The sequence below is a fragment of the Camelus ferus genome, chromosome 5 (assembly GCF_009834535.1).
Source record: "Camelus ferus isolate YT-003-E chromosome 5, BCGSAC_Cfer_1.0, whole genome shotgun sequence".
Lineage (NCBI taxonomy): Eukaryota > Metazoa > Chordata > Mammalia > Artiodactyla > Camelidae > Camelus > Camelus ferus.
Window position 1 is genome coordinate 24,552,718 of NC_045700.1, and position 25,575 is coordinate 24,578,292.

The 25,575-nt window shown below is 38.6% G+C and overlaps 1 long non-coding RNA gene across 1 annotated transcript in view; it reads left to right on the forward strand.

Moving 5' to 3' along the window:
- LOC106730492 overlaps window positions 1-25,575 on the forward strand; it is a 654,858-nt gene that overhangs the window by 2,483 nt on the left and 626,800 nt on the right. Inside the window, exons 3-8 of the long non-coding RNA XR_004319837.1 lie at window positions 1,171-1,272; window positions 1,702-1,770; window positions 2,561-2,645; window positions 10,478-10,571; window positions 11,478-11,507; window positions 12,466-12,554. This is a non-coding gene — a long non-coding RNA (uncharacterized LOC106730492). The remainder of the gene's footprint in view (window positions 1-1,170; window positions 1,273-1,701; window positions 1,771-2,560; window positions 2,646-10,477; window positions 10,572-11,477; window positions 11,508-12,465; window positions 12,555-25,575) is intronic.

A 25,575-nucleotide genomic window follows, 5' to 3' on the forward strand; every position in this document is an offset into this window, starting at 1 on the left:
AATATTGAAGCAACTGACATTTCATACATGAATTTAAAATAATTTTTTATTTTTACTTATTAATATATGTGCTGATTTAAAGTTATTTTAAAATGATTGAGCAAGCATATCCCCGATATTTCTATATCCCTGTGTCAGCTGAAGTCTAAAAAAAATCAATTTTGAAAACTAGCCCTGTAGACTATTACCTGTGTGATTACCAGCAATTTACTCTAAATTTATTCCTTATCTACATCGTGGGTACACTAATAGTGCCCTTGCCTTTGGGTTTTATTGACAATTAAATAAAGTAGTACCTGAAACTTCACTCAAGTGTAGATTTATTGTTATAATGAAAGTTTGAAAAACTAACATGGGACATATAGATCAACTAAAGACACTATACAGTAATTTTAACTAGTAAAAACAACTATCTACCTTTTAGTATCATTCATAATTTTTCTGTTGAGAAGTGAGTACTATGTTATTAAAGCAAAGAAATAAAATAAAATCCTATAAAATCATAGGATTTGGGGCTGGTTTATGGTTCTTTAGACCCCTTCAAAGGATGCATAGCCACAGACATAAAAATTAATAGTGTTTTTTTATTCCATTAGTTAAACAGTTAATTTATTGTATTCAATATGGTCATAATTTGGTTTAAAATACTGGATTTCTTTTAGTCCAAATGTATGAACTTGAAGTTTCTCATGTTCTTTAGTAACATATTGTCTTTGAGGGTAAGGGTTAAATGTGCGGAAGCTCAGAAGCGGTCTTGAGTAAGACTTGCGAGAAAAAAAGGGCAAACTTACAAATATGGAGACCAGGAATTTGGCTGTCAAAGCACTGTTTGTTGTAAGACCATCATTCATAATGAACTGAGCATTCCCTTTTGGAACTGTAGTTATCCTGGGGTTTGTGCTAATTCTAAGTACCTATAGTGGGGAAGAAAATCAGTTTACTGAATGGAAAATGAAATTCCCTAGTCTCTTAAACATCCACAAGGCCAGATTTTCTTTTTGTTGCCAAAGCTGAAAAATCAATGCGAATGCAAAAGGGAAAAAGCTATTGCGATATTTAATCCCAATATTGATGCCTTCTTGTTGTTGTTTTCCTTAAGACTCCTCAAAACCCTTAAAGGGTCCCTTAATTGTTTCCTTTCTCAAAGGATCCATTTCATGCTTCTTGCAGGTCAAAACTACCAAAAGGGCCATTTGGACATCAACCTAAGGGCTCAGAGTGACCTGTACTGTGTTCTTTTTTCCTTTGTAAAGAGAAATGGGACCAGAAACGGTTTGTACCTACAGATTGTTTAGTGACCTGGAAATAACTTCATGCTACTTTGTGGTCTTCTTTAATAGTCCCTATTCTGTTAAAAGGTCAAATTATAAATTTTGTATGTTACTCAGTTCTAATTTTGCACCATTCTAAGAGAGTATTTTTTTTGTAGTTATGTTTCAGGTACTTAAATATAAAAACCTTACTCTCAGAAATTATCCTTCTCGTGATAATCACAACTATGAAATAATAACAGCTAAGAAAAAAAAGAAAAACAACCCTGTTTTTCTAGGGCCAGCAGTTGTAGATGTGACCTAGAGGGAATCAATGACTTTCCCTAGAATTCAAGTGTCTGGTTCTTCAGGGGCCTTTGAATCTGCCAGATCGATCTTCGCGGCCGACACCACGTACACGTGACATCCAACGTCTTCTCACCTTTCGCAGGTGACCTTCTGAACCCACCCACTCTGCACCCTGCATTGAGACCCACTTCCAGCCCTCCTGGATGACTCGGTTAGTACTTGTTCTTCCCTGTGTGGCTTATTTTGCCTTTTGGACCTAACACTCAGGCTGATTTTTCCATTTACAGTACTGGCTCAGGTAGAATGGTTTCTCTGGCTTTGTTGCCTCTGGCTTCCCAGATACACTGTCTTTCCTAGTTCAGTCTTCTCGCTCTTACCAGGACCCTTGACTTGGGGAAGCTCCCAGGGGCAGGTTCTCGCTGGCTGACACTGGCCCCAGTGCTGGGCCCCAGCACAGGACAAGCTCATGTTGAGTGAGAGATCATGATACAGGCTTATCTGGGAATGGTTTTGATTTCTAATATAATTTCTTTTATTGCTTGTTGACTGGGAATTGGAAATCAACGTACTTGACACCAGATTTTTTATATTCTCCTCCATGATAGCATGCTATCGTGCAAAGATACAGGCTTTGAAATTAGGTAAACTGGATTTGACTCCCTGCTTTGTGAGTACTAATTCTGTGTTGAGGACAAGATATTAAGCTCCTGTGAACCTCATTTTTAAAATGAGCAAAAAGAGGACTTAAATTTAAGCTGGCTGTGGTGAAAAAACACAATGTATGTAAAATATCTGGTGCAAAGTAGGCATATCAATAAATAGGAATTTCTTCTTGTGAATTATCTGAAAAATATATGAAGTTAAAGATAGAAAACCAGAGTGAATGCAGCATATATTTTAAGTGATACTCATTTCATTATTTTTAATTATTGTTGTTATTTATTTTAATTCATCTATGATTTTATTAAGAATTACTTAACAGGTTCTTGGGTGTTTTACAGAAATTAATGCTCACTGATAGCAAAGTTGAAAAAGCAACTGTGGAATTTCTCTCCTTGTCGTAGAAAAGGCAGTGTGCTCATGATTGTAAGTGTCACGATTCTAACCTCTGAGAGGGATAATGTACTTTACAATTTGATTATGTACTTCCATTTTCGGAAGTCTTCACACTTCCATTTACAATTGTAGGGAAAAAATATCTTTCCACATGATTCTCCCTGTACGATCTGGTGTGAGAGGAGGCACACTTGCAGCCAGTTTAGTGTGGCCGAGAAGTGTCACAGATCACTGATCCTAGGTAAAAAAAGAGGCTCTTAACACTGTTCAACGCTCTATACCTGCTCTAACCCCAAACTTCAGAAGCTTGAAGGACCTGGGGAAGGGGTGGAAGGGATGGACTAGCACTGAGACAATTTGTTTGCAGTTATGTTCTTCCCACCCTCCAGTTGAGTGCTGAAACGTCTGCTTAAAAATTTTAAGAAGGTAAGAATATATATGTAGTACAGACATTGCTTCACTCTGCCGCCTGCAATTTCAGGAGTGGGGTTGTGTCAGCGGGCTCTGGCATGATCCACTGTGTATGTGACTTTTCTACCCTCTGCCCTAGAAAGGAGAGTGTCAGGGGAGGACTGGGCTGTGGACACAGGGAGCATATTGTTCCAATGGTTCTGCTACAGTGCAAACCAGGCTTCTTTTTCTCTCTCTGGAACTAACTTTGCTACACACGCAAAAAAATTCTGTTCCTATTAGGTTTTTCCTTGGCCATTGTGGAACCATAAGTATGGCTCCTGTGGCAAAGGGGTAATTTTTCTGGGTTGAGGGAAGCTGGCTTACCTATTGTTCTTGGCACAGGGCTAGCACCCTTCTAGACAAGAGGGACAGAACAAAGCTGAGAGTTCACAGAAAATACGTGGCCTTTTAAAACGAGAATGAAAAGAATAAACCCTGTTTCTCTAAAGCTTAGTTTATCTCACTACTAAGTATTTGGAAATTCAGTTTAGAGAAATCAGCCTGATCCTGAGCTACATTGTTACCTACCATCATTTAGCATTTACATGGGCTATTGAAAAATATTGACAATAATCTGCTGTCGTCATTGTGTAGCAGTGATCTCTTCTGAAGTTATGCTTCTATTGAGCAGGATTCTTACGTAGTTGAGGGAAATGCTTGTTCGGTAAAATATGTTTATAGATGTCATTTGAAATCACATTGGACTTTGAACTGGGGGTACAGTAATGCTCTTTATGATATCCAAACAAAGTACCATCATTTGGAGATTTTTGTAACCATTGCTTCATTTGGGATCCTTAAGTAGTAATTTATTTGACAAAGGAAGGTGATCTATCACCAATGTGTCTTTCCCAATCCTCTGGGATAGTCCCTATGATATGGTAAATATTTATTGTTGTTTGTGGAATCTGCCATTCATTAAGAAGCTTTAAAGGGATGTGAACTCATCTTCTATTTCACACTTGTAAAGGCTTGAGATAAAGATGGGAATATATGAGGGAGCAGGCAGGTACCATGAACACACAGACCTGCACAACCTCCTTGTTATCGAGTGATGTACCCAGTTATGTTATTTGACACAAACTGTTTTATCCTTTCTTCTGGGTCAGTTTTACACGTGTTCTGAAAAAGAAAATGAAGGAGCAAATGCAGAATTGGATGTGTATATTTCCTTTTTCTTCAAATGGTTCTGATGTGTCTTTTCATGGTTTATTTTTAAGCCAATATATTAAAATTTAATAAAAGGTTTTCTCCAAAGAAGGAAAGGAATCATAAAGAGAGAAAATGGAATGGATTAGTAAAAGTGTGTTTTGCTTAAGGAGGCAAGTATGTAATTGTCATTTAAGGTAAATGGTGCCCTCACCTTCCCCTACAACATCATAGGTACATAGAGGAAATAGAGAAGACGGGGAGTTTTGTTTTGTTCCTCCTTTGAATGGACAGGCTCCATTAGCCAATGGGCTTGGTGTCTTTCCTGCCAGCAGCTTCATTTCATGGGAACCAGTTAACTGGTTGCCCAAAGGTACTGAGCCCTGTTTGCAATGCTTTCTCCCTTCTCCTTTCTGTCCTTCCCTCTGCTTCAAGTCCTGTTTCTTACTCAGGGCCCTCACCTTTTCTTAGTTCTCTTTTGATGCTTTTTATTCAGAGGAAAAACTTTCTTTTCAAGACAGCCTTGTCCACAACCGTCAGCAGGCTTAGCATTTAAATAAGTTGTGACCTTAAGGTTTGAAATTTCCACTGTGCTGCAGGAAGTTACCTGGAGGAAACTGAATGTTTACCTGAAATATGTTATGAGGAAGGACAGTTCCATACTATTACTGTCTGCCCACTGCCTAGCATAGAGTCTGGTACACGAGAGGCACTGAAGAATGTCTGTGAATGAATGAATGCATACATGCATGAATGCTGTATGAAAAAGCCAGACTTAAAACAACACATGCTGTTTGTTTTACATGGCAAATAAGAGTTAAAAAGTATTAATATAGGTGCAAAAATCACTGCGGTCACAATAGGATTTTGATATGATTTTTGAATTCTGAGTATAAGATTTTACTTCCAAAATGAAATACCTAAATCATTTATCAAGCAATAGAGATATAACAGTCACTCACTTGCAAAGGAAATTTTCAATACAAATAAAGTCATACATATTTATACCAGGGTAATTCAAAATAACTTCCTCACATAAGCACTGCTACGTTCAAATACAATCTTGCCAACACTTCTGAGTACATTGCTTTAAGAAAAAAAAAAATGCTCCCTGTAGCGTCCGAACTATTTAAAAATCTTGCCAGCTTCTTCAACATACATCAGTTATCTCTCTTCAAATCACTGACAAGAGTTTGAAAAACTGCTTCATCAGAACAACTGTTACCCTTTCCCATACTCTAGTTAGAACCTGATCTTCTAAAAAGGGCCATATTTACAGCTTCTTTTGAAATTTTGAAACCATTTGGCTGATATGTTTTTGCTACATTTTCTTTTCCTGATTTAATTACTGGGGACATTTGCATGAAAACAGGAGGATAGGGACATAAGACTTTTGTCTTATGAGTTTATCTGTTTCTGATGCTTATTCCCCACCTGAGATCAGTATCTGTTTTATTACAATTGGGAGGCCAGGAGCTAGACTGGAAAAGATGAAGAAGTTGGTGGAGGTGAACTGAAGTTCAGAGAGAGGAACTCAGGAGCTAGGGGATTGGTGTGTGACATGATAATGGATTTTCTTCTAGGTCACTTATTTACCAGCAGTCTTCATGTTGGTGACACATGCGGTTCCACTGAAAAGATAAGAAAATTGGGGAACTATGCAGAACAGGTGGGTTGATGCTTTTCTAAGAAAGAGCTCAGGCAGTTACTACTCTGTCGTGGGTGTTGACAGACATCAAAGAGAACAATGAAGGAGCTGAGACTAGGTCACGTCTGAACTCTGGAGATGGCCATTGAAAGTTGGGAAGGAGATAAAGCAAAATGCCCCACTAATTTAGACCACCTTACAAATGCTTGCAGTTTTTTACGATGAGAATCAGAGAGGACTATCAGCGTGAATTCCGAGCATCTTCACCTGGCATTCCATGGGTGTGCAGGAAGGTACACGTTCAGAGCTGAAGGCATAATCTTCTAACTTTTCACTTTCTCCCACATGTACCAGCTTGCTGAAGGGCACCACTGTCCATCCAGTCTTCTAAGCCCACACCCCGGGTAGACTTTGGTTCCTCTCTTTCTTTTAACCTCCATACTGAACCACTAAGTAAGTGCTGATGGTCATACCTCCACAATTTCCTCAAAAGTGCTCAGATTCCTCAGACCCTCCACACTTACATCCCTGCCCTGTTTCAGCTATGCAATGTCTCTTTCCTAGAAGACCATGCTCACCTCCTAATTGGCTTTCCTGTTTGCAGTCTTACCTCGGCCATATCTATTCTCCATACCGTCACCAGAGTAAGGATTGATCCAAAACATTAATCTGACCTTGTCACTCTTGGGCATGAAAGCCATCAGCAGTTCTCCAGTTCCTACCTGTGTACATCTCGAACTCAGGTAACCCTAAGGAGGTAACCCTAAGGATGGCTGTTTTAATATTTACAAGTATTGTCTTGAAATAATAGAACTTCAACTTCAACTTATCTTTCCCATAGTTTTAGGTAAAATTGAGAATCCAAGAACCTGGACCATGTTAAGCTTGCCTGGCCTAGAATTTGAGTACTTCAGTGTGAGAAGCATGATGCCCATGAGATAAACCACAGATTCTTTAACAAAGCACATAAGGTCCTCTAAGAGGGAACATTTTCTCTTCTTCATCCTCTTCTCTCACCACTCTGCAAATGACACATTACACTTTTATAATAATGTTTGCATTTTCCCCCGAACAAACCACATAGTTTCCAATGTTAGGGCCTTTGCCTATGCTATGGCTCTACTGGGAATACTCTTTCCTGCTCCCTTCATTTGGCTGACTTCTCTGTTCATCCTTTAACTCAACTCACATGTCATCTCCTCCTGGAAGTTCGAGGCCAGGCCTTCTGTGTCCTCATAGCACATAATGCTCTGCACTAAGGTCGTTCCTTTATGTCTTCTTTCAACTGGAATAAGGCCTCCAGGAAGTCAGGGACGTTATCATCTTCACCTTCCACCCTATGATGAGTTGCGTGTTGTGTCCTCCCAAATTACTGAAGCCCTAACCCCCAATATGATGGTATTTGGAGGTGGGGCCTTTGGGAGGGAATTAAGTTTACATGAGGTCATAAGGGGCCCCCATGATGGGATTAGTGTTCTTACAAGAAGAGGAACCCAGAGATCTTGCTCTCTCCTAGAGCATACACTGAGGAAAGTTTATGTGAGCACCCAGCAAGAAGGTGGCTGTCCACAAGTCGGGAAACCAGTTCTCACGAGAACTGCGTCTCCTGGCACCTTGACCTTAGAATTCCCAGCTTTCAAAATGATGAGAAGTGAGTGTCTATCGTTTAAGCCACCTAGTCTATTTTGTTATAACAGCTTCAGCTAACTAAATCAATATCTCCAACTTTCAGTAAGTATCTGGCACATAGTGGACACTTAAAAATACTTTTTGAACTGAATATGAATGTAGTGGTACCTCAACTAATTTCCATCACTGGACAAAGAACTCCAAGCACATGCGTGTTCTACTGATAATGTGTTTAGCCACAGGAAGGCCATCCATGCTTCATAGTCGTAGGAGACCCAAAAGTTGGAAACTGTCTCATTGCATTTTTCAATAACTTGCATTTAGTTTAGACGTGCATTTGCAAAAAATATTAAAATAGCAAGACCTTTCACATGTAAATATTTTTAAATTTCAAAGCTTTTACATATGCATTATCTTACTTGATCCTTCCAGTAAACTTTCAAGGTTGGCAAATATTTTTATGCCCTGTTTGGAAAAGCAGGAAATTGAGATTTTTGAGGGAGTAAGACAAAATAATCAAACCTATTTTGGAAGTCCCGATTATGTGTTTCAGATATATAAACATCTTTGTGAAACTGGTAAATGGCAAATCTTATTATTCTTATGTGATGGATGAGGAAGTAGGGTGTTGAAAGGACTGGCTCAGTCTAAGTAGAAATTGAACCCAGTGTCCTGTGACTCACTTTGGTCCCGATACACATGTATACATAAATATAGAATTATTAGAAAGGAAGCTTTGGTTTTAAGAGAGCACCAGAAGGAATTTTTTTTCCTCTTCTTTTCCATAACTGGTCTGTCACTTGTCTTTAGCACACAAAGACACAAAATCATAAACAGAGTCATTCAGGAGAGTAGTTTGGGAGTGAAATTGGAAAATTAATTTGGTTTATTTGACATAGGAGAGTAGGGGAAGCAGGGATCATATGGAGACTGAACATTTTAAAAATAATTTATTCCTTTTGCCGTAAAGTCATTACATTCTTAGTTTTAAGTAAACATAATGGAACTATCTGAATATATGTCACCTACAATTTTCCAGAATTTTTTTTCTGGTAAGTGTGAGTTCCAAGAAAATGTATATTTCTTAGAGTTCTGTTGTTGAATGAAAGGCTGCTTCCAGTAAGAGGCTGTCTGTCCCTTCTCTTCACCCAGGATTTTATACAGCAAATTTAGGAGACGCTCCTTTGACAGGAGAAAAATTTCACGGAAGTTAAAATGGTAGATAAAAACATATTATCTGATATATTTGTGCTTTACAAGATAATGTAAATATGTAAAAGGTGAACTGCTGTCTAATGCAGCAGTATTATCAGCTGATTAATACATTTAAATATGTGATGGATCACCTCATTTTTTAAGCTAATGGATTGCCTAACAGTTACATACATGTGTCATAGATGTATTCATTCTGCGAGTGCTTATTAACTCCTACTATGCGCTGGACACCATGCTGGGAATAAGGATGCAACAGTGATGAAGACAGACTTAATGCTTGACGGGTGGCTGGGAGGACAGACCGTGTGTGATGGATGCCATTGGGAGTATAGAAGGCAGGTCCATTCAGCCAAATGATAGCTACAAAATAAAGTGAAGGCGAGAGTAGATCTTCCTAAATGCACAAAAGGTCAGGTCTTTGAAATCCATCAACCATCAGTGAAATTAGTTTAAATCACCTGTGACATGTTATAACCCTTCCAGGCTGGGCTAAAGGCATCTTGGGACCTCAGAGTGGAAGGGAGGGAGAGGAAAAAAGCCTGCGTCAGAACTTCAGGGAGGGCGGCCAACGTTCCAATGACCATAGCTAAAGGGCTTTGGTGCCCAAAGTTCTCAGAGACTGACTCAGAATCCAGGGTTCATTCTGCTGGGGTGGTAACCCTTCTTGCCAAGTATGAGGCAGTGTCTCTTCCTTTCTGGGGGTTCTGCTTCATTGTACTAGGAGCCCAGACAGCTCTGGGTCTCGTGGATAGACTCTAGCCTGACAGGAGGACATTAGAGACAGGGCTGGACAGGCTACTGGGGACCTTCAAACTGGGGGTCAGACCTGGGCGCTGTTTCAGGAGAGATCCAAAATGTGAAATGGGCACCACAGCACACAATGACCACATCAGAAGGAACCAGAGGTTTGGGGGCTGCCCCTTAGGGGGTTTTAGGGTGACTGGGTCCCCCCCAGGGGTTGGGCTCTGTGTGGCAGTCCCCCTCTCTCTCTTCAGTGCTCTCTTCCTGCCACTGCTATCCCCTCTCCATCATTCGTTTATATTCCAGTACGAACTGTTATGCTCAAGTATTGACTAAAGCTTCTGTTTGCAACAAGAACAGTTAGCAGCTTTTGAATGTGGATTTGGCTTTTATCAGGATAATATTATTTTTGGTAATTGTCAATTCTTTAGAATATAGGTAAGGCTTTGGGGTTTTGCTGCAAAAAGTATGATGCTTGGAGTTAAAACAAATATAAATAAATAACTTCAACATTTTGGTTTATGTATTGACTTGAATGGTTGTTCATTTTTTAAACCTAAAACAGAAAAAAAAAGACAACAAAACAATACAGAAGTCTTTAATTAGTGAATATATGAATTTGGTTTCTTAAGCATCCTTACTCTTAAGATGACTAATGTGCTCATGCTGTTGCCATGTAATGGATTTGGTCTTTAGAAATGGACCCAACAGGCATAAGCTCATCAGTTGTTTATGTTTTGCTCAACTTTATTTTTTAAAAATCACATTAGAAATGGAACTTTATTTTCTGTCTGCATTTTAGCTCATTCTTATACCACTGTTTTAAGTCAGCTACTTACCACTTGGGCAAGTGATTTTGGCCAAGTCACTTAACATCTTTGGGCCTTGGTTTCCACTTGTATAAATACAAGATAATCGCAGCAAGCTAAGGGGACTATGATTTAGAGCAAACAGGACAGTGGGGACCCAAGCGCTTGTTGATTGCAAAGTGCTAATGCAGGTGTTTGGTGTTTATATTCACATGCAGGTTATGCTCACGTCGTATAAATTAGAAGGTGGATACGTTCAAAACCTCAACCAGTTCCTGAGGCAAGACATGTGAAATGGCAACAACTAAAAGGGTCAGTGAAGCGCTTGGCTCCTAACCAATCCTGCACAGAATCCTTCCTAACCACATAGTTTAAAAGATCAGGAAAGATAAAGGCATGAGGAGAACTGCCCTTTTCCTCTAACCCTTAAAACGTTTTTTTCTTCCCAAGAAACTCAGTGATAGAAGGTTGAGGCCTAACTCAGTGCTAAAGGTGGCCATTCCAAGGACTGTTTAGAGTGTGGTATTTATGAAAGTGAGGTGTCATGAACATGTACTCGTACCAGACAGAGGTGGACATGATCAGAACAAGCTTGTTCCTAAAGCCCTTCCCTGTCCTTGGCCATGAGTCACAAAAATCTGACATCTGGACATGAAATGAAATGCTTCCTTGAACCAAAGTTGAAACTCTGTGTGTGTGTGTGTGTGTTTGTATTTAATATGTAAAGGAAGAATGAAATCAAGACATGAAACTCTCTCATTGACTTAAGTTTAGGGCCAAATTTTAATAACACAGCTGTCCAGATGTGAGACACTAATGGGAACATAAGGAATTCCTGGATAGAAAAGGGCTGGTTGGCCCAATGGCCCGTCTCCTTCAAGTTTATTGCAACACACCTCTCCGTGTTGTCAGCATATCCTCCAACCCCTTCTGCCTACATAAACATGTCCAGCTGTCTCATAAACTCATTTTTTCTGTATGTTTCACTCAATGGACTTATTTGGTAATTTGCAGTATTTTCCATATGCTGGGGCATCTTTGGATGAAGTGGTCCTACATTATCACTACTTCTTCGTTAATTACGTGAAATATTCAATAATAAAATATTTTCAGCAGATAGCATTGGCAATTTGGAAAAAATCAACTGAGAAAACAAACTTACAGTGAATTTATAAAGAAACAACTGTTCTTTTGCTAATCTATGTTTTAATCTTAAAGATGTGAAGACGAAAGTGGAGAGTGATTAAGGTAGGCAAATATAAACACTTTCTTCTGCTGTATTAGTCTCATTAACAGATTTCTTAGCAGGAAAAAAATGCTAAGCTCAACTGATGTAATAAAGAAAAGGATCTGATGTTTTATTTTGGTTGGGTTAAAGCCATATTCCAGATAAGATTTTTTATTTCCTTAATTATATCAATATTTTAGGCATAAGTTTGACTTGAGTTATTCAAAACATTGAATCAATTCTCTGAATCAGTGTAGAGATGATTTACATTGAAAAGTCTTTTAGAAACTTTCCAAGTGCCTGAGGACCAGTGCGCTTGGGGAGAGTTCTTTGGTTGACTGTGGGACCTCCTGACTGGAAAATACCCCTAAAAATTTCCTTTAAGATTCGATTAGAGGGTAAGGAAGTGGAAATAACTAAAGGGTGCTGAGGAGAATTAATGATTAATTAGTGTATAATTTAGCTGAATATTTTGCATTTTTGAATGCCATTATTTTCAAATTATTTCAACATACATGTGTTGATGTGTGTGTAGAGATTACACATCAGTTTTAGTCTTTTGTCGATAAACACGTAAGGTGATCAACTTGCCCTGGCTCATCTCGGCATTTCCTGGTTTGGAAGTCCCACTTTCTGTGGAATCTCTCAGCACCAGGTACTTCACAAACACATGTGAAAAAAATAAAAATAGTTTGCCCCCAAAATTTGCTTAACTTTTTGGTCTGTGCACTCTTCAGACCTTGGGAACTCAAAAAGCAAAGTGTTATGTTAGCATTAAGGATTTTGCTCTCTGGTTATAACAGCTTATGTCCGGGTGTCAGCACCTTGGTGACTATGGTAAAAGATGATCTATGTGATTGTTTCTTTTAAATTGTTTCCAAGCTCAGATGCATACTGGCTTTTTAAAAAAAAAAAAAAAAAAGAGCGGGAAAATATTTAAAAATCAAACCTATTTTCTTCCAAACTTTTCTCTTCCAGACACACTGTAAGATACATCCTGCATCAAGCACAATGAATGATCTCCAAAATCTCTGATGCCAAAGCCATATCCTATTGTCCAGATTAAGGTAGGAAAAATGTTCTATGTTGAGTTATTTTAATCTCGTGTGCCTCACCATTAGAGGAATCCTGTAAGTATTTTGTGTATTTTAGGAATTTTAAATTTGTGGACTGTGACTTCTGAACTTTCTTAAGAAGGGAGTCTCAGTAAAGAGCATGCCTGAGTCCACGTCTTAATGATTTTTAGCTTCAGCAAAGCCATTTACAGGATTCCCCTTCCTAACAACTGCTCTGCCAAGCATTGTATAAAATAGCATTCTTCATGGTTAGATGAGCCCATGGAAGGTGACCAAAAGATTTTAAATGCAGAGGCATGTAACCAGCTACTCATTCAGAATTTCTCCATCTTTCGCATGCACGCCGTGTCTCTGTGGTAGCATCTTGTTGTGTGCGCGTGCGGGCATGTGCGGGCATGTGTAAACACATAGCATTTAGCCACAGAACATGTCACAGATTTCTTTCCTGGTCACCATGCTGCATGACTGATCCATTTCATATGATGTGTTTAGTATGGTTCATTGCCCACTGGTCTTATTATTTAACAATTTGCATTAAATTGAATTTTCTATTTACAGGTGTAAATGGAAATTTTGGCTTCTGAGAATTTATTATTTACTGGCTAGAATGTTCTTGGTTGAATTAGCTCTGCCAATGTTAGGTTGTGTCCACCTGGAATAAAGTTTGGGATACTGAATTAGAATATCATAATAATAGGAACTTGTTATTCTTGTGACTAAGCTTGAGCTACTGAGGCCAGATCAGTATCATTAGTCTAGGAGACATTTACCATAATTCTTCAGTTTTTTTTTTAAACATGTGTATTTCCTGATGGATGAGAGGAAGTTAAATTAGTGGTAATGTGTATAAATTACTCAAAAGTTCAAAAAGCTTGAAACCTTTATCACCAGCTATAACATCATGTTGGTAACTGGAAAGTTCTCGTTTTCAGCTCTGGGCTTCCCACAGGCTCAGGGCGCTGGTGCTTATTGACTGCAAACTGTTTGTCGGGCTCGACTACATGCTTTACCTATCCTGTTTCATTAAATCCTCTATGTATCTTGTGAGGGGGGCATGATGTTTATTCCCATTTTACAGGAAGTGGATGCTTAAGAAAGATCACAGACTTGCCTGCTCATGTGCCCAGTAAGTGATGGAATCACTCTGAAGCCTGCTTTCCAGGCCACTGCTCTATTCTGGGTCAGCTGTTCTAAGAGCATCTCCTGCCTCTTTCCCCACGTCCCGGCTTCCGCTTAGCAGCTCAGGGCTTCAGAACACATGAACGCCATTCACTGCCTCGGTCTTTGTTGTGTTGTTCTGTTCTTACCTTCTCTTCCTAACACTCTTAATTTTGTTTATTTTATTTATTTATTTTAAATCAGCTCCAGCACTGGAATGGTCACCAACAGACACTATCCATACTGGCTCTCGCAGAGTCTGGCCAAACTCCTAGGACGTTGTGTGGGTGTTGTAATATTTTAATTTTTAGCTTATCGCTTTTTTATTTTTTTATTTATTTTTTTAAAAGTCATTTTCATTGTCTTTTATTTTGAGTGGGGTAATTAGGTTTGTTCGTTTATTTATTTTTAGAGGAGGTACTGCGGATTGAACCCAGGACCTCACGCATGCTAAGCAGCAGCTCTACCACTGAGCTATACCCTCCCCTCCCCTTTTCAAAACAGCCTTATTGAGATATAATTCACATACCATGTACTTGACCAATTCAGTGTTTTTCAGGTTATTCACAGATACGTTGTCATCACCAGAGTCAACTTTAGAATATTTTCATCACCACAGAGACACATGTTGTACCCTTTAGTCATCACCCCTTTCCACCTACCCGTCCATCTCCCTCAGCCCTAATCAACCACTAGTCTACTTTCTGTCTCTGTGGATTTGCCTAATCTGGACATTTTATATAAATGAAATCACATAATACATGGTCTTTTGTCACTGGCTTCTTTCACGTCACGTAATGGCTTCCGAGTTCTTCCGTGTTGTAGCGTGCATCACTGCTTCACTCCTTCCTGTGGCTGAGTAGTGCCCTGTTCTGTGGGTGGGCCAGTTCATCTTGGGTTGTTTCCACCTGTTGGCAATTGTAAAAAGTGTTGCTATGAACATTTGTGTATAAGTTTTTGTTTGAAGATCTATTTTCAGCTCCTTTGGGGATATACCTGGGAGTGAAATTGCTGGGTCTCAGTTCTATGTCTCACTTTTTGAGGAACTGCCAAACTGTTTTCCACAGCAGCTGTGTGATTTTATGTTCCCATGAGCAGTGCGTGATGGTGTCTATTTCTGCACACCCTTGCCAACCACTTGTTATTTTCTGTTGTTGTTGTTTGGTTGTAGCCTTTCTAGCGAGTAAGTGGCCTACCTGATTTTTTAAGGACTTTTCAAGAAAGCTTTATGCTTTTCTCTTTTGTGCTCTCAAGCACTGGTTTACACCTCTCTTAAATTATTTGTCACCACATCCTGTAATCTCTTTCCTTGCCTCCCTTACCTCCTTCTTGAAACCAGGGTGGACAGTCTTACCCCTTTTGTGTTCCCAGGGCACAGTACCTAGGGAGAATGAATGACTGACTAAAAGAATGGAGGGAATTGTGCAGACAAGGAGTGTTGGGAACGAACATTTCTTTGTTATTATCACCATTGTGCCAGGCACTGTGCAGCACTAACATATATTATCTCATTTAATTTTTATAAAAATAATAAGATGTTATAGTCTTTATTTTACAGAAGAAATGAAGCCAGAGGCAATATCTTGTCACCCAACCATCAGGCATGGAGCCTAGCTTCAAACCCAACTCTCTCCCAATTCAAAACCTGTGTTGATTTCCCAACAATGTGTTACAATAGAAAAAACAGACAATAAGCACCATTACTGCTCATTAGCACTACCACGACAACTTCCACTTACTGGGTGCTTCCTGTGTGCTGTACACCATGACGGCTATTGGGGGAATACTATCTAATTTAATCATTTCAAGAATCTAAGGACACAAAATTATTAGTATTCCAGACAAATCAAACAGTCCTTGAGAAGTTAATTTGCCCAAGAACAAACAGCAGGTAAGTGATGAGCTCAAAACCAGGTATATTTAAATGCAAAGTGTATGTACTTCTGTAAATGCAGGGCCAATGCATCAGAGATCTGAGAGTTTACCTGGTTATCCAGCAGGGTGTGAAGTCAGCCAGGTAATCAGGCAGTCACACTTCCCTCAGTTTTCTCCAAGTACTTTTTGTTTTCCTAATTGCCACCAATCATGATTTTGTTGGTGTCGATATTTGGCTAAATCTATGTATGATGAGAAAAGCACTTTGTGACCCTAAAAGAATGTTCTGTTCACTAATTTATTGTGGTTTAAATCATCTTATGTATGTATGTAAAGTATACTACATCTGATTGACCATTTTTTTAGATAGTAATAAATTGGCTACTCCTGCTTTTATCAATTTGGTCATCCTTCCATCCATCCATTCAACCATCCATTCAATATTTTTGCCACATACTCATTTTTTCTTTTACTGTGTAAATTCTACCTTAGAGCTCTATGAAATACTGCTAAGAATTCATAGTAAAGAGAAACCAGAAACATTATATAACAGGTATAGAATACTTTAAAAAATATACTCATTTTATACTGATCTGTATACTCTGATTTCAGAGTATCTTTCCAGGATTTATAGTAGGCTGTTAAATATTGGAAAACCTCTACATGGCCATGTTCTGAGGGCAGGTATAGGTGGAAAAGAAGAGGCATCAGATGACTTTAAACTTCAAATAATTTTAATCAATGCACTTTCTCATTCTTAGTATCCTGTTTTGATGTTTCACCCATCCTTTCTGTGTCATGCTCTTCATACCTTTTTCAAGTTTTTTTTTTTATTCAATACAGAACTGTGTTACCATTTGGCATATGTCTCCCTTGTCAGTGACATCTTGAAAATTAAAAAAAATAATACCTCCCTTGCCTGCATCCACTCAGGTTGGCTGCCTGTAACTGCCCTGTGCTTCAAAATATGTCACCTTATTAAATTCTGCAAATTGTTCTGAACATTGTCTCTATAAATGTTTTGGAAGGGCTTTACTGTCAGGTCAGCTTTCTGAGGGCTAGAAATATGTCAAACCTGGCAGCCTTACCTTTATTTAAGAGCCAAAATACAAATAAGTAGATTACAAAGCAATCAATCAATACAGCATCGCAGGATGTTACCGTTGGCATTGACCTCGAAGTTCGGCACCCTCATTTTACAGCTGAGTAAGCTCATCCGTAAACTCTGCAGGAGATGGGGCTTTGCCTCCATCAGTTACAGCTGGCTAGGTAACCTTGGACGGGCTGCTGTGCCTCAGTTTCCTCATGTGAAGGAGACGTGCTTTTCCCTTCTTAGATAAAATCCCCAGGCATTTCCCCCCTTCAGTTACTACAGTGCCATGACAAATGTGATACGTTGTACTTAAGACTTTCTAGTCCTTAAAAAGCTTCCGACCTCACACAAAACATCTCTCTCATCTTTTATGGGAACTCCTTACATAGTCTTTAAATGTTGGGCGCAATATCAATCCATAATTATTGGCAAAATCATAACTTTTACTCAGTGTTGAAAGAGTAAACAAAAGAAGATCTCTTTCCCATTCAGAGCATTTCTTCACTTTTTTCCCTCCCTGGTTTGTTGTTGCAGGGTTGCTTGGGGATATTAGGTTACTGACCTTTGTTTTTCTTTCTACAAGAAGCTTTCACTAAAGTATTTGAGGGGGGGTGTCATATAAGAAACAATGACTCTCACATGCAAGTAATTAAATGGATGTAAGGCAAGAAAAAAAATGGCACAAATTTGAATTGATTAATTTTCTTTCTGAAAACTTGCGGAGCCTAATCTGAAAGTTGTGTGCTGGAGCGCACAGGTTTTCTGAGAATATTTCCTCGCTTTCGATACACGGAAGTCTCTGGGTGAGTTTAGTAGCCCTGCAACGCCTGGGCAGGCAAGTTTGGCAAGCTTGGCAAGCAATCTAATCTGATATTATACACGCTTTTCTACTCAACTGTAAAAATCTATTTCATTCAGATATCACCTGCTATTCTTATGGCAAGTCTTTGGAATAGAGATCCTAAATGTGTCAAAAATATGTAATGTGTTTGTGATGGAAATAAATAGAGACTGGGGTGACTTAAGAAACTCGCTTTCACATGTGCTGGCCAGCACGTGCAGAATTCTCAAGTAGGTTATGTTAGCCTTCCCACTTTCAATGCCTTTATGGATGTGGTGTTTATATATCCTAGATTTTCCAGGGCAACCCTGGGTTGTAAATATTCTGTCCTGTTGTTCCCATAAGTACAATCATACTTGTCAAGCTGTGTGTCGTGAGTTTTGGTTTGGAAAATATGGATGCCGTATGTCCATCAGAGCTTGTTTGTTCTGGCCTGATGCCTTACGCCGTTGCTCTCCTACGCCCTACCCCAGCACACTTTCCATTCTCATCAAAGGCTTGTTTCTGTTTCAGTCCACTTGTTCTCTCTGCCTAGTGTCTAGGGGGCAATGTGAAGAGTAAACTAATCTGTGCTAATGGGCAAGGGGGAGAAAATCGGGGTCATGAGATGCCACACATCTAGCGTGTTCTGTGCCCTCCCAGGTAGCAGAAGTGGCCCTCTGGAAGAAGTGCCTGAGTTTCATTTAGCTATGACAAAGTCCTTCTACGGGTGGTTTGTGGGTGCAGATTCTCGAAAGAGGCAGGAGCCCCCTCATTTCCCTGCAAAGATGACTTCCTACTCTGTCAGTATCTTGGGCCAGCTTTGCATATGTGTCCCAGAAATGATTAGCTCCCTCCAACAGAAGGAGAGGAATAAAAGGCTAGCGTGCCAACTTAACTTCTCTGCCCATGATTATTTCTTCTGGTATGTGTACACTGCTCACTTTTTTTTTTACCAAGTTGGAAAGCAAAATTGTTTTATGACAATATTTGCTGAGACAGCAAGACACTTCAATGCCTCTCCATTGTTAAATCCCTGTCTCCACCTAACCTTGACTTAAAAAAATTTTTTTTCTTTAATGAGGAGGCTAAGGTTAACATTTGTAGAAAGATATTAGGATTATTTCAAATTGTTTGTAGATTTCATGTTCATTGCCTGCCATTTTCCTTTTAGCCTAACCTTGTTATTTGTTTATTTTATATGATTTTATTACGTAAGCGTATAAAGATTTCCACTAACTGTCCAAACAGCTTGCTTTGAAAATCTCTGCTTAACCACTTTTAGTTGTATCACTTTTTTTTCTTGTCTTGCTTTGGTAGTTAACTATGATATATTTCATTTGCATCTCTTCTAACTTAAAAAAATAACTTCTCATTTCTTTCTGTTAAGCACTTTACCTTTCAGAAATTCAATCAGCGTTTTTTTTTTGTTTTTTTTTGGTTTTTTTTTTTTGGCAGTTTGTATTACCTGAAAAAGCAATATTAGTACCTTGGCTTTTTCAGTGCTGAGAGCATTTGCTGAACCAGATGCTTTCAATATCATCTATTATTTTTAATTGTATGTGGTGAAGTCTCAGGATCAGTCTCTGTAGTTTGTTGGCTATTTAGGAAACTAGCAGGAGCAAGCAAGCACATAAAACAGGATACAAATTTAGCGTCGTTATGATCTGAATCAATACCTGAGTCATTGAGCTGCTTCATTATCAAACTCAGGCTTTCCTTACAGTCTACTGTCAGTTTGTTGTTCCTGATCTTTCATGTGTACATTCAGCTAATTTAGTGCTAACATTGTAACCTAGTCTCTTCTGTTAACTGAAATCTCTCAATAATTGCATTTAACTGAGGTGTTAGTGTGTATCTGAACAAATCTGAAAGATTGATATTATTATCCCCATTTTACAGATAGGAATGTAAGTTTTGAGTGAGTAAATCATATTTTTCCAGTATCACAGCCGATGAGAAGGAGGCTTAAATTCAAGCCAAAGTCTGTCTGACTTAAAAACCCCCATTTCTAACCACTGTGCTATAGTACTTCCTGTTAGCGATGGGTAAAGGTGTCTGTTATGTAAATCAACATAGTTATTGACGATGGACTTCCTTCTTTTATCCTGCAATATGCACATATGAAACATTTAGTGTTAGCCTTGTCTGGTTTTCTTTTTTTATTTGAAAAATGCCAAAAGCACATCATATATTCATGGAATCAGATAAAATAAGAAGTGAAAAGACTTCCATCCTTCCAAGGTCTTTCTTACACCCCTTGGTGTATGTAGTTTCAAAGTTCTGCTAAGCATGCCTAGACAGGACTCTGTAGACATTTCCTTTTTAATTTTTAAAGTCTTATCTTGAGGTTTATTACCAAAATGACTACGTCTTATCGCTTTCTGCTTGCATAAAAATTTATTCCTCTAAAAAATACTGCAAAGTATCTTCATTTTTTTTTCCAAAGGATTTTGAGAATCAGAATCTGTAAGCTGTGAATCAGTCAGGCAAATAGTTTTAAAATATTGACTTTTCTCTTTTCTCTTGATATTTGCCCATTGTTAGACTGTAGGATGAGAAATGTAGTCAAAGAAAATACTTAATATTTCTTACCATTTTTCTCTAAGTGAATAGCTGGAGATTCTGACAAATCCTTTCCTCTTTTAGTTCAGAAACTTCTTTTAAAAACAGATATTTAATATTGGGTCTTTCACACTTACATCTTCTACTGAAAATGGGGACATTTTCATAAAGAACAGGTTGGGCAAAGATGGAAAAGCTAAAGGAAAGGCAGTCACCACTGCAGACGTTACAGGAGCACTTCTTTGACTCCTTTGAGTCCATCAGAGTTGGTCTTGGATAAAACTGTGTAGAAAGCAGAGCCTGCCTTCATTCATTTCTCAACCAGGGCATTCTTCTTTCCGCCTTTGGGCTCCAACTGAAGGCCATCAACCTTTCACATTTGCAGTTACCTGCCAGGGCCTTTGTTTTCATGTCTGTTTCTCTCTGCTGGACTGTAAACCATGCAAACCAGGGGCCTTGTCTTTGTAACCCAGTGCCAAGTCAGTGCTGAATAAACAGTTGTAAGATGAAGACAAATCCTATATGAGTGATTGGATGACGACAATGATGGCTGTTTGCAGTCCCCAGAGTAAACCATACAAGGTTTTTCAGTAAGGTGTAGCATTAGTGTGAGAGGCGGAATATATTACTAGACAGAACACAGGTTTGGAGTCATTGCTCTTCCAAGCCCTCCACCCCCTTACTAGCAGAATGATCTTTGCTGAATTCTGAGGTTTTTTGGTCTCAGCTGTCCTGTCTGTGACATGGGCATAATATCACTCATGGCCTGTGTTGCTGTCAAGATTCAATGAAAAAATGACAAAGCATGCCTAGTCCCGATCTTCAGACTACATTAAATTTATTTATTTCAATTTTTAAAAATATTTACTGATGTTAAAGTACATATAACAAAATCAACTATCTTAACCATTTTTTAAGTGTACAGTTTGATAGTAGTAAGTACAGTCACATTATTGTGTAACCAATCTATTGAACTCTTTTCTTCTTGCAAAACTGAAACTAGATACCCATTAAACTACAACTGTCCATTCTCCCTTACCCCCAGCCCTGGGAATCACCATTCTACTCTCTGTCTCTGAAATTGACTAGTCAAGGCACCCCTTGTAAGGAGGATCTTACAGTGTTTGTCTTTCTATGACTGTCCTATTTCACTTGGAATAATGTCCTCAAGGTCCATCCACATTGTAGTGTGTGTCAGAATCACCTTTATTTTTTAAGGCTGACTAATATTCCATTGTAAGTATATAGACCACATTTCATTCATCATCCATTCATCTATGGACACTTGGATTGCCTCTACTATTTGGCTATTATGAATAATGCTGATATGAACATGGGTGTACAAATCCCTCTTTGAGACCCTACTTTTTCAGTTCTTTTGAGCATACATCCAGATGTGGAATTGCTGGATCACATGGTAATTCTATTTTTAATGTTTTGAGAAACTGACATGCTATTTTCCATAGTGACTGAATCATTTTACATTCCCACAAGCAGTGCACAAGTGTTCCAGTTTCTCCAAATCCTCTTCAACACTGGTTTTTTTCTCTTCTTTTGATAGTGTGTACCTTAAAGTGGTTAAAGTGGTGTCTCACTGTGGTTTCGATTTGTATTCTCCTAATATTAGTTATGTTGAGTATGTTTTTAATGTGCTTTTTGGCCATTTCTGTTTCTCCTTTGGCAAAATATCTATTCAAATCTGTAGCAGACTACATCAAATTTAAATTAATAACAATAATAGTATGAATCCTACTGCTATTAATGATCATTTATTAATCTGATAATTTTTTATGGGGCTTCATCTGTGCCAGAGCCCACTCTAGGCATTAGAGATATCACAGAGGTGAAAACAGACAGAAATCCCTCCTCTCAAGGACGTTACATTAGAGACAACATATAAAATAAATGAGTAAAGAATAGAATATATTAAAAAATGATAAGAGTAATGGAAAAAATTTAAGTGGGGATGGAAGACAGGCAGTAGGATGGGATTGGGATTTTTGAGGGGACCTAGGAAAGCCTCACTGAGAAGGTAGGTACAGTCTGGAAGAAAGTGAGGGCACGAGTGGTAGCAGAATCCAAGGGAAGAAGTTTCCAGACAGAGGAAACAACCAGTCAAAGCTCCGTGGCAGAAGCATGCCTGGTGTCAGTGTGAATGTCATTGTTCTGGAGCCCAGAGAAAGGGAGGATAATGGGAAGGGAGGACTGAGGTAGAGGGTGTGTGTGTGTGCGCGCGTGCGTGTGGTGCTTGAGTGCACATGAGTGCACATGTGCCTGGTTAGGTAAATCCTCGTAGGACTTGCCAGATAAAATATAGTTGCCCAGTTAAATTTTGACTTTGGATAAACAACAAATGCCTTTTTCTGAAAGTAGTGGCATGTCCCAAATATTGTATAAAACACACTTGCACTAAAAATTATTCATTTAACTGGGCCTTTGTATTTTTACTGGCTAAATCTGACAATTCTCCTTGTAGACCATTGTAATGCCTAGCTTTTACTCGTGGTTAGATGGGGGAGTAACACCATCTGATTTACCTTTAACAAGGTCACTTGCTGTTGTGTTGAGAATACACCCCAGGGGAGCAATGATAGAAGCAGAGAGACCAGGGAGAAGGAGGATGCACTCATCTAAGCAAGAGATGATGGTAGTTTGGACCGGAGTCGTAGCTGGGGAGGTGATGAGAAGTGGCCAGATTTTGAAGGTCATCATCAATTTTATGTAGATGCTTCTCCTTCTAGGAACACCTAGTTTAAAAGAAGATAGCCAAAGCGGGTAACGTTTTAGCTGAAGGAGTGAATCTTCATTCATCCAAAATACATTTATTTAGCATTTGTACTGTACTAGTACTAACACCGTACTTATTGCACATAGTTAAATAAAAACTCAATTTTGATACTCAAGGAGTCTGCAGTGTAGCTGGGAGAATTCAGACTCTGGGCTGTCTAGGTGGGGGAAATACTTGAGTCAAATGTGCTTGGTAGCCTAGAAGTCACATCAAGTAGATGACATCCACTATCGTGTAAGAGGGGTGGCCGTATAGTTTAGCGTCCAAGCCTGGACACTTTTGAGACTGAAAGAGCATGCTACTCTCAGTTGCTCCAGGTATAGAGATGCAAATCAACACCGTCCCAGGCAAACTCAGAGCCAAGACCTTTATACGGCTGAGGTCCACTCCGATAGTGGTTTTGAGTACAGGTGGTGGGAAAGGGGCATAACACGTCACCAACTTTTAAACTTTTAAGTGAATTCCCATGGTTTATGTATCAACCACGAGAAATAAAAATATTTATTATTTTTAAAAAATTAGGAATAATGTACAGACAAAATAAAGGAATATTGACCATAGCAAGAGCAAGGTGTTTCCATATTTATCAGTCGAATTGCCATAGACTGCCTGGATGTGAATCTGTGGTTGTTCTTGTAACAAATGTGTTCACTGAGTCCCCTGCATAGGGAAAAAGCATGGTTAAGTGAAATTTGAGCTGACTTCTTATAAAGATTATAGAGAAAGCTCCCTATGCAATCTTCCTTTCTTTGGATGGTATTATTTCAACGCATCATGTTTTGCTTGTTGAAAAGTGCTTGTTATTCTTCCTAAGTGACTTAAGGGTTTTTAGACATCACTATTATCCTTGGCCCAATGAGGCAAAAGCTTGTGAAGGATTAAAGCGCTGTCGCGAGTTTTAAGTGCTGGAAGTAAGGTATGTACCTCTTACCTTATGGAAGGAGCATATTTTCTGCTACTGAATCAGGCCCGGGGGCTTTTTGGTCACTGCAGTGAGAGTGCTTGTGAGTAAATGCAGATGCATTTCAGGGCACTGTAATGCGATTTTAAAAATTGTTCAAACAATCAATTTACTGTTGTCATCACATCTCTTCCGATTTCCAAGTGCAAATTTGACACCATTGTTCTTACTAACAATTAAAGGAAAGTTTTGGCCCCCAAGTTTCCATTATAAGGGATGCATTCTTGAAGTTATGGTTACATTAAAATTCTTACTACAAATGAAGCCAGCTAAAAATGTTTACCAACTTGAATTGAGCTCATCATGTTTTGTTTGCTGAATAGTGTTTTGTGATTTCACCAACATAAGAATGAGTCTCCAAACTATTTTTAAAAGTGGAGCTTTTACTCTAAAGAAGTGCTTGCCTCATTTTCTTCGTGCTACTCCAAACAAGATGTTGTTTATTACTTTGAAACACTATATGTAAACCCCAGGAATATGTTAAATATGATTGAAGTCTTGGCTGTCTTTAACAAATTGAAGTTTCCAGAAATTTAGCTGTGTTTAAAAACCAAAGCCATGTTTTCAGGAAAGATTTCTATTTCCAAATATGTGGTTGCCCAAACCTTTTATATTTTCATGTCAAATTCAGCTGCCAAATAACACACACTGTACCTTAGCTATAATAGAAAAACACACATAGACTTCAGATTTTAAAAAGCACTGCAAGAACAACTATGATCATATTTCTTGAACTTCTGCTATTCATGTGCATATAAGTGTGTTTTAGAGTGAGCTCTGTAAGGCACCGGTCACTTACACTGGGACAAATTGACATGCACAGCACAAGATTGGCACTGTGTAACAGCCGATCTGGGAAAATATAGGAATTCCTAGCCAGACCAAAATATGAGGTCAAGGAAGTTGCTTTTATAATAATAGTGGTTATCTGTTTAATGTGTGATCTGGCAGTGATATGATGTTGACCATAGGCAATTATGCATATTTCTAAACTGGTTGTGTGCGAGCCCAGGGTAAGAGAAATCCCCTAGTTTGTGATAAAAGGGTATTTATTGCCCTTTTATTTCCTTCATATGCTTTACTTAATCATGTATAAAAGACAAATTAATAGTGAATACCAATTGCATTTTGTGTTTTATTCTGTACTCATTCCTACACGTTTGGGATATCTTATTAATATGTGCTCCTAATAGTTTTGGCACAAGTTCAATGTCAACGAGTGAATGATGTACACATTTTATAGTCTTCTTAAGGGATAATAATGTGGTTCAGTGACAGTGTGTCTTTATTTCTTTGGGGGCAGGGTTCTCTGATATGAGTCATGAGGGATAGAGACCTATTAGTTTTTTTTTCTCAGCTAGTGCAATGATGCAAAATTTTTGTTCCATTCTAGTGCATTTTCTTAGAATGGCATTATCAGAAATAGTGTATAGATTAGTGCCTAAGAAACTGGTTGATCACATGGGACTATATTTTCCTTTATCCTTTCAATGTGACTGAAAACTCATATTCTATATTTTCATATCAATGACAATGTGATGACACAGCAAAGGAGTTATATTGGCGTGTTGCACACATCAAATGTAATCTTATTTGGGGAAAAATGTGTCTATTTTGAACAACAAAAAAGCAACTTGAGCATTTCAAGTATCTGGAAGGCTATGCTGGAGAGGACAGGGATTGGCTGTTGATTCCCTACCCCATGGGCAGGGCAAGGAGAAATGGGATTGAATTTTAGTCAAACAGGTTTAA